This window comes from Tursiops truncatus, chromosome X (genome assembly GCF_011762595.2).
Source record: "Tursiops truncatus isolate mTurTru1 chromosome X, mTurTru1.mat.Y, whole genome shotgun sequence".
In the NCBI taxonomy this organism is placed as follows: Eukaryota; Metazoa; Chordata; class Mammalia; order Artiodactyla; family Delphinidae; genus Tursiops; species Tursiops truncatus.
In genome coordinates, this window is record NC_047055.1 from 119,999,771 (window position 1) to 120,013,703 (window position 13,933).

The window sequence follows — 13,933 nt, forward strand, 5'->3', positions numbered from 1 at the left end:
CTAACCCAATGCACGGTAACTTCATATGTCTAAAAAAAGTGCCACTCAGCTGGCTGGTGGATGAAATAGAATAAGGTCTGTGCATCGCCGTGCACTGATTTTCCTCAAGGAAGCAGAAAAGAGAAACAGCCCCTCCCAGAGATCCAGGCTCTGTGCCGGGTTCTAGAAGCCTGATCTCATCCAGTAGGAGGGGTGGAGTCAGCCTTCAGGCTGAGCGCTCTGGAGCTGAAGGAAAAAAAAAATCATGAAATGAAAAGGTAGTACAAAGGAAGCATCAGTCTGAAAGGGCCAAAGAAGAAGGCAAAACCCACTTCCAAACAAAGGTGTGAGGAATGGATTCTATTTATTTATTTACTTTATTTATTTATTTTTGGCTGCGTTGGGTCTTCGTTGCTGCGCACGGGCTTTCTCTAGTTGCGGCGAGCGGGGGCTACTCTTCACTGCGGTGCATGGACTTCTCATTGCGGTGGCTTCTCTTGTTGCGGAGCACGGGCTCTAGGCACGTGGGCTTCAGTAGTTGTGGCTCGTGGGCTCTAGAGTGCAGGCTCAGTAGTTGTGGCACGTGGGCTCAGTAGTTGTGGCTCGTGGGCTCTAGAGCGCAGGCTCAGTAGTTGTGGCACACGGGCTTAGTTGCTCCGCAGCATGTGGGATCTTCCAGGACCAGGGCTCAAACCCGTGTCCCCTGCATTGGCAGGCGGATTCTTAACCACTGCGCCACTAGGGAAGCCCGGATTCTATTTATTTTTATTTCATTTCTGAGACAGTTCCTGGAGAGGTTCATGGTGGGTGCAGGAGCTGAGAAGGAACTTTCTGTGGCAGGAGGAGGAGCTCAGGCAACAACTGCTATTCTAGTGATGTTGAAATTTTCAACCTAAGATGTGTTGTCTGCATGAAGCCACCGAATGCCCAATGCTATTTTTTTTTTACATCTTTATTGGAGTATAAGTGCTTTACAATGGTGTGTCAGTTTCTGCTTTATAACAAAGTGAATCAGTTATACATATACATATATCCCCGTATCTCCTCCCTCTTGCGTCTCCCTCCCTCCCACCCTCCCTATCCCACCCCTCCAGGCGGTCACAAAGCACCGAGCTGATCTCCCTGTGCTATGCGGCTGCTTCCCACTAGCTAGCTACCTTACGTTTGGTAGTGTATATATGTCCATGCCTCTCTCTCGCTTTGTCACAGCTTACCCTTCCCCCTCCTCGTGTCCTCAAGTCCATTCCCTAGTAGGTCTGCATCTTTATTCCCGTCTTACCCCTAGGTTCTTCATGACCTTTTTTTTCTTAGATTCCATATATATGTGTTAGCATACAGTATTTGTCTTTCTCTTTCTGACTTCCTTCACTCTGTATGACAGACTCTAGGTCCAAGAGCAATACAGACAAGGGATCCACGGGAGAAGCTAAAGGAATCCCTTCACACTTACAAAACAGACACTTAGTCAAAGCCACTCTCCAGACAGGTGACAGTTTTCTCAAGCCCCTCCGTGCATACAATAGGCACACACCTCTGGGGCTGGGGGTGTGACAGCCCAGGCGGGAGCTGGAAAACATGAAGACAGGACAACAAAAAGCAGCGTTTCCACCTGAGCTCTTACAGACTGAGAAAACGAAGCCCAGAGGGCACCACGAGCTTTTCTGTTCCGGTGTCTCACTTGAAGGTAGAAAATAAACTATGGTAACTAAGAATGAAATAGCAGAGTAATATCTGAGAGTTGTAAAGGTCAATACTATGACTATAAGTTTGAAAAACATTTAAAATATTTACTTTTTCATAGATTACATATTGTTTAGTGTCCCTATTTTAATTTCAAAAGGAAATACTCTCTTTGGATTTAATGTAAGTCATATTGTAGCAATGAGAAGAATGGCATATCTGAATTATATAATGCTCACACAAAGAAATATTTAGATGAAAAGAAGTATCTTTGGTGCTGAGGATGGAAATTAATTTCCCTGGGATATCTTGTACTTTTAAATGCTGTGCAAAACAAACAAAACAAGCAAACAAAAAAGTGGTGTGCACACTAATAAAAAACTCTCCACAATTTCCACCCACATACGGGCATGTGTGGGTGTGAAAAAAACCCAACTACGATCTCATAAAGCACTGCTGACTTTTAAAAAATGCACAACGTGAGAGTTGTGAGTTAAGTTTTATTTGGGGCAAAATGAGGACTGCATCCCAGGAGACAGTGTTTCAGACAGCTCTGAGAAACTGCGAGGAGGTGAGGGGGGAGCCAGGTTACATAGAAGTTTTGTAACAAAGGGCAGGTAGTCTGAACATCAGAAGATTATTGTTAATTAAAGAAAACCAGATATCTCAAGTTAAGGAATTTAGCGCTTTTCTATGTATGGGAAGATGCAAGAGCCTGGGCTCGCTGAAATCCTTCCTTTGATAGGCACCTCAGCTATCTGGGACTAGTATCCCGTGTTTTCACATCGTGAGTTTCCTCGGGGCTCACCGCGGGGAGTGGCTGCAGCCTAATGGCTGCTAGATGGCAGGTATTCTTCCCTTCCTGAGTTCCCTCAGGGCTCACCAGCTCACCTGGCTGCAATCACTGATGACTGTGACATCCTTTGTTTGCCGATACTGCACGCAATATTCCATTTATCAGTACTAATGTATCACGAATGAAATATGAGATGTTAAGAGTTTACAGAAAAGTGCAGAGGTCAAAAAAAATCATTTACTGCAAAAAAGTGGTGAAGAGGGTTTTGAAATCATGACTTTCCGTTCGCTTCATTATTAAGAGCCCAAGAACTCAAATATTTGGAGTCACAGGAACATAAAGCTAGTAAATGTATTTTGAAAATAGCAACTATCCCACTGTTTGCCAAATAGGATTTCACATTATCAAATATCCTTTCTCTGAGGACATTAAGTGATTTTACAGAATCTAAAAGGCAATGGTAATCAAGTAAGGAAAAAGGATGTACCACCATGCATCACTCTCAAGTCATAAACAGACTCTACAAACGGTGCTTGATGCTATTAGCATGGGGTGATGCTAATGGTACAAAAATAACAAGTACAAGCTCACTACTTGTTCATTATTATATTAACTTTAGTTAGTTTCAGACAGTTTATGTAGGTATTATTAGAATCTGAAATCTCCTTCCTAGGTAATTTAAAATCCCTTTAGAAAGCAGGAAAAGCAGTACAGGATTTCCCTAGACCAGGGGTGGCAAAACACAGCCTGCAGGACAAATCCTGACCACCACCGGCTTTTAGTAAAAACAGTTGTACTGGAACCCACCCCTATCTATTTATGTCTATATTTTCTGTGGTGCTTTCGCACTCTAATGGCAGAGGTTGAGTGGTTGCAGTGCAAACTGTATGCCCCAGAAACTCTAAACTATTTACTACCTGGCCCTTTACTGACCGATGCACTAGACATTTAATTATTTATCCACACTGTCCCACGGCACAATGAATACCAGATATGTAAAATTTCAGCATCTAGGGGATTATTTTCCTGAATGTAATTCATGGGATTTACATTAAGTTTTTAAAAAAATTATTTATTTATGTATTTATTTTTGGCTGCATTGGGTTTCGTTGCTGTGTACAGGCTTTTCTCTAGTTGCGGCAAGTGGTGGCTACTCTTCATTGCGATGCGCAGGCTTCTCATTGCAGTGACTTCTCTTGTTGCGGAGCATGGGCTCTAGGTGCACGGGCTTCAGTAGTTGTGGCTCACGGGCTCTAGAGTACAGGCTCAGTAGTTGTGGTGCACGGGCTTGGTTGTTCTGCGGCATGTGGGATCTTCCTGGACCAGGGCTAGAACCCGTGTCCCCTGCATATTGGCAGGCGGATTCTTAACCACTGCACCACCAGGGAAGGCCCTACATTAAGTTTGGATAGATTGTCTGCAAATATCGCTGCCAAGGAGTACTCGCCTGGCTGTGGTGCATTCTGCTCTCTCCGTCAAGGCATGGAGTTTATTTTCTCTCCCTCTGAATCTGGAGTGGCCCTGTGACTTGCTTTGACAGCAGAATATGGTGGAAGATGCCTGGTGGCTTCTGCTTTGCTTTTGGCACCATGAGTCACCATGTGAAAGTCTGTCTCCCCTGCTGGACAGGCCCCACCAGTCCCCAGACATAGCAGGCACCCCAGGTGCGGTGCCAGTCTTGAGTGAAGCCGTCCGGGATGTTTCAGCCCCAGCTGAGCTCTCAACTCAATACAGTCGCAGGAGTGGCCACAGCCAACACTGCGGGGAACTACGTGACAGTCTAGGTAACCGACAGGGCAGTGAAAAGGAATACTGTCATTTTAAACCACCAAGCTTTGTCATTACGCAGCAATAAATGCACTCAACTTAAGGTTCTGATGTCCCATTTAGTATTTCAAAACTTTGATACTTTAAAAGAATTTTAAAACAAGCCAACTCCATCATCTTCTTTCATAGCTTCAAAGCAAAAAACATCATTCTGTTCAGATGGCAGTGTGAGCAGGTTGGATGAAAAATGCCTCTCCTAAACTACAAGTAAGACATGGAGAATCATCTAAGAAAGAGTGAAATCATCTGGCAACGGCAGTAAGACACAAAATATAATCATATTCTAACCTCTGGAAAGATTTTTATGTTTTAAATCCACCGTCTCAGTGTCAGGGGTTTCAGAATCCCATCTTTGAAGAAAGCATTATTTTCCAATTCTATCAATACTTGTCTTATTAAACAGAAAACAGGTCAGGAGAAACAAAGACTTCATGGAAACCAAAAACCATAGTTGTTGAATTTAAGTCTGCTGATGAGAAGCAACTTGTAATTGACTAGTGATAAAAGGATCAAAGTTGATAACTCCTCCCAGGGGGAAAAAAAAAGAGGGACTTCCTTTGCGGCACAGTGGTTAAGAATCCACCTGCCAATGCAGGGGACATGGGTTCGAGCCCTGGTCCGGGAAGATCCCACATTCTGTGGAGCAACTAAGCCCGTGTGCCACAACTACTGAGCCCATGCGCCACAACTACTGAAGCCCGCGCGCCTAGAGCCCGTGCTCCGCAACAAGAGAAGCCACCGCAATAAGAAGCCCGCACACCACAACGAAGAGTAGCCCCCGCTCGCCACAACTAGAGAAAGCTGGGGCGCAGCAGCGAAGACTCAATGCAGCCAAAACTAAATTAATTTTTAAGAAAAGAGAGAGAAAATGGTTGAGGAGAGGAAGGCTATGGAGAAGAAACTGATATACACGTGAGAAAAGTCCCATTGGAGTCACAGAAACGTGGACCAGGGGACTAGATTTCCCAGAGAGTGTGGAAAAGGGCACTTAGGCAAATGTAATTTAAATATCAGAGAACAGAGGACTTCAACTAACCTTTGAAACACACGTGCCTCAAAGAGGAGATAAGAAAAAACTCCAAAATGATTAAGGCACCTGCTATGGTGGTGGGAGGATGGATGATTTTTCCCCCTTCTTTTTAATTGTGCTTCGATGTGTCTGTGCCTTTTCGTTTTAACTTGGAAAGCTTTGGGGAGGCTGAAAATGTTCGTATGGTGATTTTTTAAAAGAGATGGGGGTTGGTTGGTTTAACAATAATAAAAATAATACCTTAACATTTTCAGAAAATGATTTTTTAAGATTAAGCAGAACGAAGACAATAATTAAAGCATAAAAAGAAATACATTAGAAAACAACAACATAGCCTTATTGATAAATCCAACTGCAAATTTCTTGGGGAAAAAAACCATAAAAGTGGTCCCTTTAACAAATAAAATCAATTAAAAAGGAGGAAAATGCCTCAATAATGAGGGTTAAAATGGGCCTAACAACAGCTACTGAAAAATAACTCTGAAAATATAAAAAATAGGCAGGCACAATTGTCATATATTTGAAAACCTGGATCAGGTTTGGCAAACCTTATCTATAAAGCACCAGATAATACATATTTTAGGCTTTGCGGGTAAAAGACAATGATGAGTTAATTAAGAACAACCAATGTATGGGAGTGGGCCTTCTAGAAGCATTTTCACACATAACCAGTGAGAGTGTAAATCACAATAATTCGTCTGGAAAGCAATTTGGCAAATGTATCAAGAACTTTCCAAATGTGTAAAACGTATTGATACCTGTGGAGGAGAGAGCGCTGCTACCCGGCTGCCGCTGGGACCAGGGGTTTAGAGAAGGGTCTCCTGAGGAAGGGGGCGCCTCCCAGTAGGCTGCTTCTGGAAGTCCTGAAAGAAGGTGCAAGCTGCAACCAGGGGCGACCGCCAAGGCGAGGTGCCCTCGCATCCGGGACAAGAAAAGCGAGCCCGTCAGGATGAAACCCCGCCTCCCTGCCTCCGGCTTCCCTCTCCAGTGCCCTCTACTGGCAGAAACGGGAAGCAAGCCAGCACAGGAAAAAAGGTGGTACGCAGAGCCCCATTTTCCGCAAAACGTAGCAGAGCAGAGACCCGTGGATTCGGAACCGCCAGATAATCACTGAAAAACTGGCAACACCTAAAACCTCTTTAAAAAATTTCCCTTAAGGGTACAAAATATGCTGGATATTTCCAAAACCAAAGCCTTGATTCTAAACAGCGAGGACAGAACAAAAAACCCAGCATCAGGTGTTCCCTTTAGAGTGATTTCTGGGAGCAAGCAGGAGTTTACTTCATTTATATATATTTTTTTTATTTTTTGCGGTACGCGGCCCTCTCACTGCTGTGGCCTCTCCCGCCGCGGAGCACAGGCTCCGGACGCGCAGGCCCAGCGGCCATGGCTCAGGGCCCAGCCGCTCCGCGGCATGTGAGATCCTTCCGGACTGGGGCACAAACCCGTGTCCCCTGCATCGGCAGGCGGACTCTCAACCACTGCGCCACCAGGGAAGCCCTTATCATTGGTTTTGCTTTCTGTGGTTTTACCTACCTGTGGTCAGCCGAGGCCGGAAAATATTAAATGGAAAATTCCAGAAATAAACAATTCATAAAGTTTAGAGTGCGTGCCATTCTGAGTAGTGTGATGAAATCTCGCGTGATGAAAGCTCGCGTGATGAAATCTCGCGATACAGCTCTGTTTCCTCTGGGATATGAATCGTCCCTTTGTCCAGCGAGTCCCGCCCAGTAGTTACTTAGTGGCAGAAGTTATCACCTGTCACAGTGTCGCAGTGCTGTGTTCAAGAGGCCCTGATTTTACTTAATTCTGGCCCCAAAGTGCCAGAGGAGTGATGCTGGTGATTTGGAAATGCCAGAGAGAAGCCCTGAAGTGCTTCCTTTAAGTGAAAAGGTGAAAGTTCTCGACTCAATAAGGAAAGAAAAATATCAGATGCTCAGATAGCTCAGACCTCTGGTAAGAACACATCTTCTCCCCGTGACATTGTGAAGAAGGAAAATGAAATCTGTGCTGGTTTTGCTGTCGCACCTCAAACTGCAAAGTTAACAGCCGCAGTGCGTAAGCGCTTGGTTACGAAGGAAACGTCATTCAGTTTGTACGGTGATATATATATATATATATATTTTTTTTTTTTGCGGTACGCGGGCCTCTCACTGTTGTGGCCTCTCCCGTTGCAGAGCACAGGCTCCGGACGCGCAGGCTCAGCGGCCATGGCTCACGGGCCCAGCCGCTTCGCGGCATGTGGGATCCTCCCGGACCGGGGCACAAACCTGTGTCCCCTGCGTCGACAGGCGGACTCTCAACCACTGCGCCACCAGGGAAACCCCGTTGATATTATTTTAAATCATGATTTTGTGATCGGTCTGGCTTGGACGTTTTGAAGACAAAGATGTAGTTTTCCAATAGTTTTATTTCTCCTTGTTTTTCTGTACGAAATGCATGATAGAAGTATTACTTCTACAAATCAGCAATTTTATACTAAGAGCAGCTGCATTACGGAGCATCTATAATGTAACCTGACATAAATCAAAAAACCTCAGGTGGCTCTCAGATAAGGTTACACATCGAAAGCAATACAGTTATGTTGACATCATCCTGTCATGATCTACCCGTCTGGACTAAACCCAAAGGACAAAGGGTACATGCAATTCGTTGAGAAGAACATTTATGGGGAGGATAGGCTCATTCACTTTTGACACAGGATGTGTAAAATCTAAGAACATTTAGCTACTGACTCTTTAAGCAACAAGAGTGATTTTCTCCTGTTTACAGAGAGAATGTTGTTTGACCTAACCTTGATTGTACCATAGTACGTTTACCATATCATGTCTTGGTATGGTAAAATGCAGGTTTTTAAATTTGAGCTCTCAGTTGAGAAGACCAAAGGAACTGGTTTGCCTTATGGACTAATGAACCCGTGACCCCTCAGAAATTATCTAATGGGGTGCGTTTGCCCCATTCAACACAATATTTGAAATATTCCTTGGGTGACCTTTCAACTCCTTTCCATAATGTCCTTTATTGTTGCCCTGGAAACCAATTAGTCAGCAAAGTAGCAGACCATCACCTCCTACCCTGCTTTTTTACCACTGTGAAGTTAAGTTTTTATTTCTAATTTCTATGAGCCCATCAAAGAACAATCCCCAATACCGCCTAAAAACACTCTTGTTAGGGAAGGGTCGATGTGAGTTGAGGTAATGCGGAGGACGTTTCAAAGCGATTTCAAGTTTTCATCCAGTTTTTCTTTTCTTTTAGCTCCCTGTATTATAAATGTCTTGCAAGACAACTGCCCTGAAACTTAACACCCGGGAACTCTTGCAAAGCCATTTCTAATGGGGTAACTTTAGACTCTAGAAAATGTGGGAAAAAAAAACCCACATGTCTGACCATCCAACAATTCTGGGTGTATGACCTGGAGAAAGACTGGCATTTGAATACAAGGAACTATGTACAAGTGCTAGTTCTTTGCAGCACTGTTAGTAAAAGGGGGACTTGGAAACAATCTGTATGTCCAACAATGGTAAAGGAATTAACACAGGGTAGTATATCCACGTGATAGACTTTTATACAGCAGTTAGAACTAAATGTGTGCCTATGTGAAAACACAAATTGATGTAGTTTTGTATATGTACATACATGTATATTTATACATGTATGTATATATGTATATGTAAATACGCATCTATATATGCTAAAATATGATGAAGAGTATAAGAGCAAGAAGTTTCATGTGCACAATATTTGTCCACACTACCCCAAACTCAGGATAGTACTGCCTCTGGGAGAAGGGCAAAGGATTGGGATCCACGTAGTGGTAAGAAGAACTTTAGCCAAATCCAAAATGTTTTATTTCTTTTTCAAACAGTGTCTGGAAACAAATATTACAAAATAAAAAGTTATTAATTTTATGGCAAAAACATATTTTATATTCTCCTTTCTAGTTTTCTGCAAACTTTTATTTCTTACAAAATAAAACCCAGGTCATGCTAGCTACAAGATCCCAAAGATGTGTTGCTGCCTCTATCCATTCTCTCCCTTGGTACCTGAGTAGGAGCAAGAGCTGGTACACGTTCCCTTGGTTAGCTGATGGCTTCTGAACATGCCGGAGTTTCAGCAATTTCACCCAAGGCAATGAAGTTTGAGCTGTTCCATAGATAGTGTGCAAAACATATACACCACAAAGGCACATTGTGACGTTAGCTATTGCTGCGTAACAAACCACCCCAAAACAGTGGCTTAAAATAATTAGCATTTATATTCAATAAATAATATATGGATCAACTGGATGATTCTGCTAACCTAGGATAGGCTTGGCAGATTTTGGCTGGCTTGTTTATGCATCTGTGGTGGGCTGGTAGGTAGGCTGGGGGTTCATCAGTCTAAAATGGTTTCACTGACATGTTGGGCAGTTGGCTGGCTGTTGGCTGAGTGATGAGAATAACTAGGCAACATGTCTCTTATCATCCAGCAGGTTAGCCCGGGCTTGTCCACATCTCAGCAAGGTTCTAAGGAAGAGAAGGGAAGTGAATCGATCCTGGCACATTTTCTTGGCCAAAGCAACTCCTAAAGCCAAACTAGTTGGGGTTTTGTATGTAGCAAAGCAGCTCTCTTGCTGAGATCTACTGAAAGTCAGTCTTATACACACACACACACCCCAGACCAAATTCAAGGGGAAAGGAAAATCTTTTTGAAAATTTAAGTAGAGTTGAGTTACAATATTATATGTTAGATCCTACCTCTTGATAAGAGAAACCACAAATTTACATTTCAGGGGTTAGGGACAGGGAGATGGTGTATGTGTAAAGATTTAGAAATTTTTCAATCTGTCTACCACACCATGGCTTCTTATGGACCACCAAATCAAAAAAGGGTTTTAATGCTATGACTGGTTAAGTTTTACGTGCTAAAGAATATAAAAGATAAGATGAATTATCATATATCAAAAGAAAATCTTACTTTTCCCTCTAATAGTGCGTTTTGGTTTTCAGACTTCGTTTTATGTACCACCCAAACATATTTAAACAGCCTCCATCCTCTGACTCTAATAGGTGTGTTTCTATACAGTTCACAAATCATCTCACCCAGAATTATTTTCTGGATAATAATGGGCAACTAATGGAGGCTGATGACCTGAAATTTTCTCAAAAGTCACCTTTACAATCGTGAAGATTGAACAGTAAATAGAACTTGCAGGCTGGTGTAATTTACCTTGTGCCAAAGCAGATCTCCTAAATGACTTATTAAATCATTCCACTGAAAGTTGTAAATCTGAATGAGAAAAGTACAAATCAATAGAAAAACACAGTTGAACACTTTACCTCCTATGATTTTTTTATGACCTTCTGGAAGGATGAAGATTGATGCTGCAAAGAAACTCCAAAACAGGAAGACTTGAAAAGATGAACTGGCTATGGTTTGCATTATTCTTAATTCACATTACTTTTGCTGTCACTAATCTCTCTGTTTGTTAACCTTTTTTGGCTTATATCAGAATATCAGTATATAGTTATTCCTCATGCCCTGGCATGCAGAAGAATTTGGGAGTCAAAGAAGTTTGAAATCTGCCAACTCCCTATTTGCCTAAGAAGGACATTGTATGAAGGCACAGCCCTGGATCTTCTGACCTTCAGGTGAAGTGTGAAGTCAGGGTAGTGAGAAAAGGAGCCTTACCTGCCTTGGGCAATGAGGCATGCCGGAGTATTAGATCAAACAGCCTTTCAGCTCTCAAAAATGGATTTCCGTGCTGTATTTTTTTTTGAGTTTTAGGCATAGCCAATCCCTAGATCTCCCTGTTTTAACTGAGATATAATTCACATGCCATAACATTCACCTTTTAAAACTATAAAATTCAGTGTTTTTTAGTAAATTCATAGAGTGGGAGAACGATCACAACGAATTCCAGAAATTTCCATCACCCTGAAGAGACCTCAGACCTATGAGCAGTCAGCTCCAATTCCCTCCTCTCCCGATCCTCTGACGCCACTGATCTACTCTCTGTTCCTATAGTTTGCCTCTTCTGGACACTTGACATAAATGGAATCACACAATATGTGGCCATTTGTGTCTGTCTCCTCCCGGACCCCTTTTGGTGAGTGAAAGAACACAGGAACCTGATGTTACCAACTCTTGGGGTATCCTTGCTCTCTCCCCACCTGACTGGAGGCAAGTCTCAGCCTGGCAATCCATCTCCACAGAAGGTCAAAAGCACAAATCCATCTCCTCAAGCATGAAGTGAATGGTTGATATTTTGGCCGCGGTCTCCTACGGAGATGAAGGGAAGGCTTACACTGCAAGTCACCCAGCAAACATGCCCCAATCCTCTTTTTCTGAAGTAGATCCTTCATTGCTTTTCCTTTTGTCCTCAGAAATCCCCACCATCCCCTTGAGTCCACAACCCGACTGTTCACTAACACATGAACTCTTGCTTATTCACTCATTTATAGTAATTGTATTCCTTGCTGAGGACAGATGTAATATGTATGCTTTCGATGCCAGAGGTACATTGGCAACATGTATAATCTCAGCAAGATGATCTGGGCCGGCCTCCTATTTGATGCACCAGTCAATGTACAGAGGGAGTGGAGCTGGGGAAGCACATCATCCCAGGCCTTGAAAACATTCACTGGGGACTTATATTCTGCTTATTGGTCCCGCTATTTACACCAATCAGAGGGAAAGTTGAAGCAAAGAAATGGCCGTTTACAAATTCACTTTGAGTTTATAAGATGTATTACAAGAAAGAGACACGGAGAATAGCATCCTGTTTTTACCGAAACTAGGTAAAACCAACATAATTCAATCAGCTTAAAAAGGCACTATCTAGGGCTTCCCTGGTGGTGCAGTGGTTGAGAATCTGCCTGCCAATGCAGGGGACACGGTTCGAGCCCTGGTCTGGGAAGATCCCACATGCCGCGGAGCAACTGGACCCGTGAGCCACAACTACTGAGCCTGCGCATCTGGAACCTGTGCTCCGCAACAAGAGAGGCCGCGATAGTGAGAGGCCCATGCACCGCGATGAAGAGTGGCCCCCGCTCGCCGCAACTAGAGAAAGCCCTCGCACAGAAACGAAGACCCAACACAGCTAAAAATAAAAATAAATAAATGTATTAAAAAAATGCACTATCTAAGGGTTTGTCCCAAATGAACATCTGGAAGAATCTGGCTCAAGCATAAGACAAGCAGAAGCTAGAAAAAAGTGTCTCTCCAATTCCTAAAAAAGAAAAAAAAAAAAGATTTAACTGGTGTATTGGGGAGTCTTAGCTCATTGGGGTATAAAAACACGATTTCCCCGTTACTGCTTTTTTTTTTTTTTTTTTGCGGTACGCGAGCCTCTCACTGTTGTGGCCTCTCCCGTTTTGGAGCACAGGCTCCGGACACACAGGCTCCGGACGCGCATGCTCAGCGGCCATGGCTCATGGGCCCAGCCACTCCACAGCATGTGGGATCTTCCCGGACCGGGGCACAAACCCGCGTCCCCTGCATCGGCAGGCGGACTCTCAACCACTGCGCCACCAGGGAAGCCCCCCGTTACTGCTTTTAATTTTAATGTTGAAACTTCTTTTCCCAATGGATACCAAGTCCCTTAACACCATCTTGCCAGACTTTATAACTAGTGAAAACTTAGTAATCAAACCCACCTAAACTGACATCCACACACCAGTTAAAAGAGTAGAGTTACCCATTCTTTCTTGGACGAGCTTAATTTGGGGAAATGTTGCCATTTATGGTTACATTATACTTTTTAAAATTAAGAACTGGTTAAAGTAACACACTTCCTAACTTAACTTGGTTAGTAAAAATAACAGTGGTATGGCTGTACAGATTCTCTTAACTATATCCCCCCACCAATGCCTTACTCATTCTCATCTTTCAATACCTAGCAGTTTTTGGTACCACAGTTGTCAGTAAATGTTCAGATAAACTTACCTTTGGCTAAATGTTAAAGGGCAGGGGCCACTGAATTATTAAGAAAATAATGGCAAAACAGGGTAATTGCACTTGCTCAAATGTTTACAGAGTTGATAAAATAACCTAATGACAGACGTCAACTTTTGTAAAATGGTAAATTTTTCTTTTTTTGTATACACTGTACTATGAAATGCTTTACAATCTACTTCTGTTCGGAAATGTTTTTTTCCTTCTCACATGTTTTTCTCAAAGTCCTAGTACAACTGATATGACACACAAGTTATAGAAATACTTTCAATACATCTTTAAACAACTTAAAAGGAAGACATTAATCCAATGATGTGATACTTAACTGCAAGATTTGGCAGTTTAGGAAAGTAACTATAAAAATTGACAAAAAAAGGATAATGTATAATTTTTATAAGGATGGTCTAGACATTTAAATTCATTTACTTTAAAGTTTTTAAATTTATTTTAATTTTTAAAAATTTATTCATTTTTGGCTGCGTTGGGTCTTCATTGCTGTGCACGGGCTTTCTCTAGTTGTGGCGAGCAGGGGCTGCTCTTCGTTGCGGTGCACGGGCTTCTCGTTGTAGTGGCTTCTCTTGTTGTGGAGCACGGGCTCTAGGCAAGTGGGCTTCAGTAGTTGTGGCACACGGGCTCAGTAGTTGTGGTGCATGGGCCTAGTTGCTCCGCGGCATGTGGGATCTTCC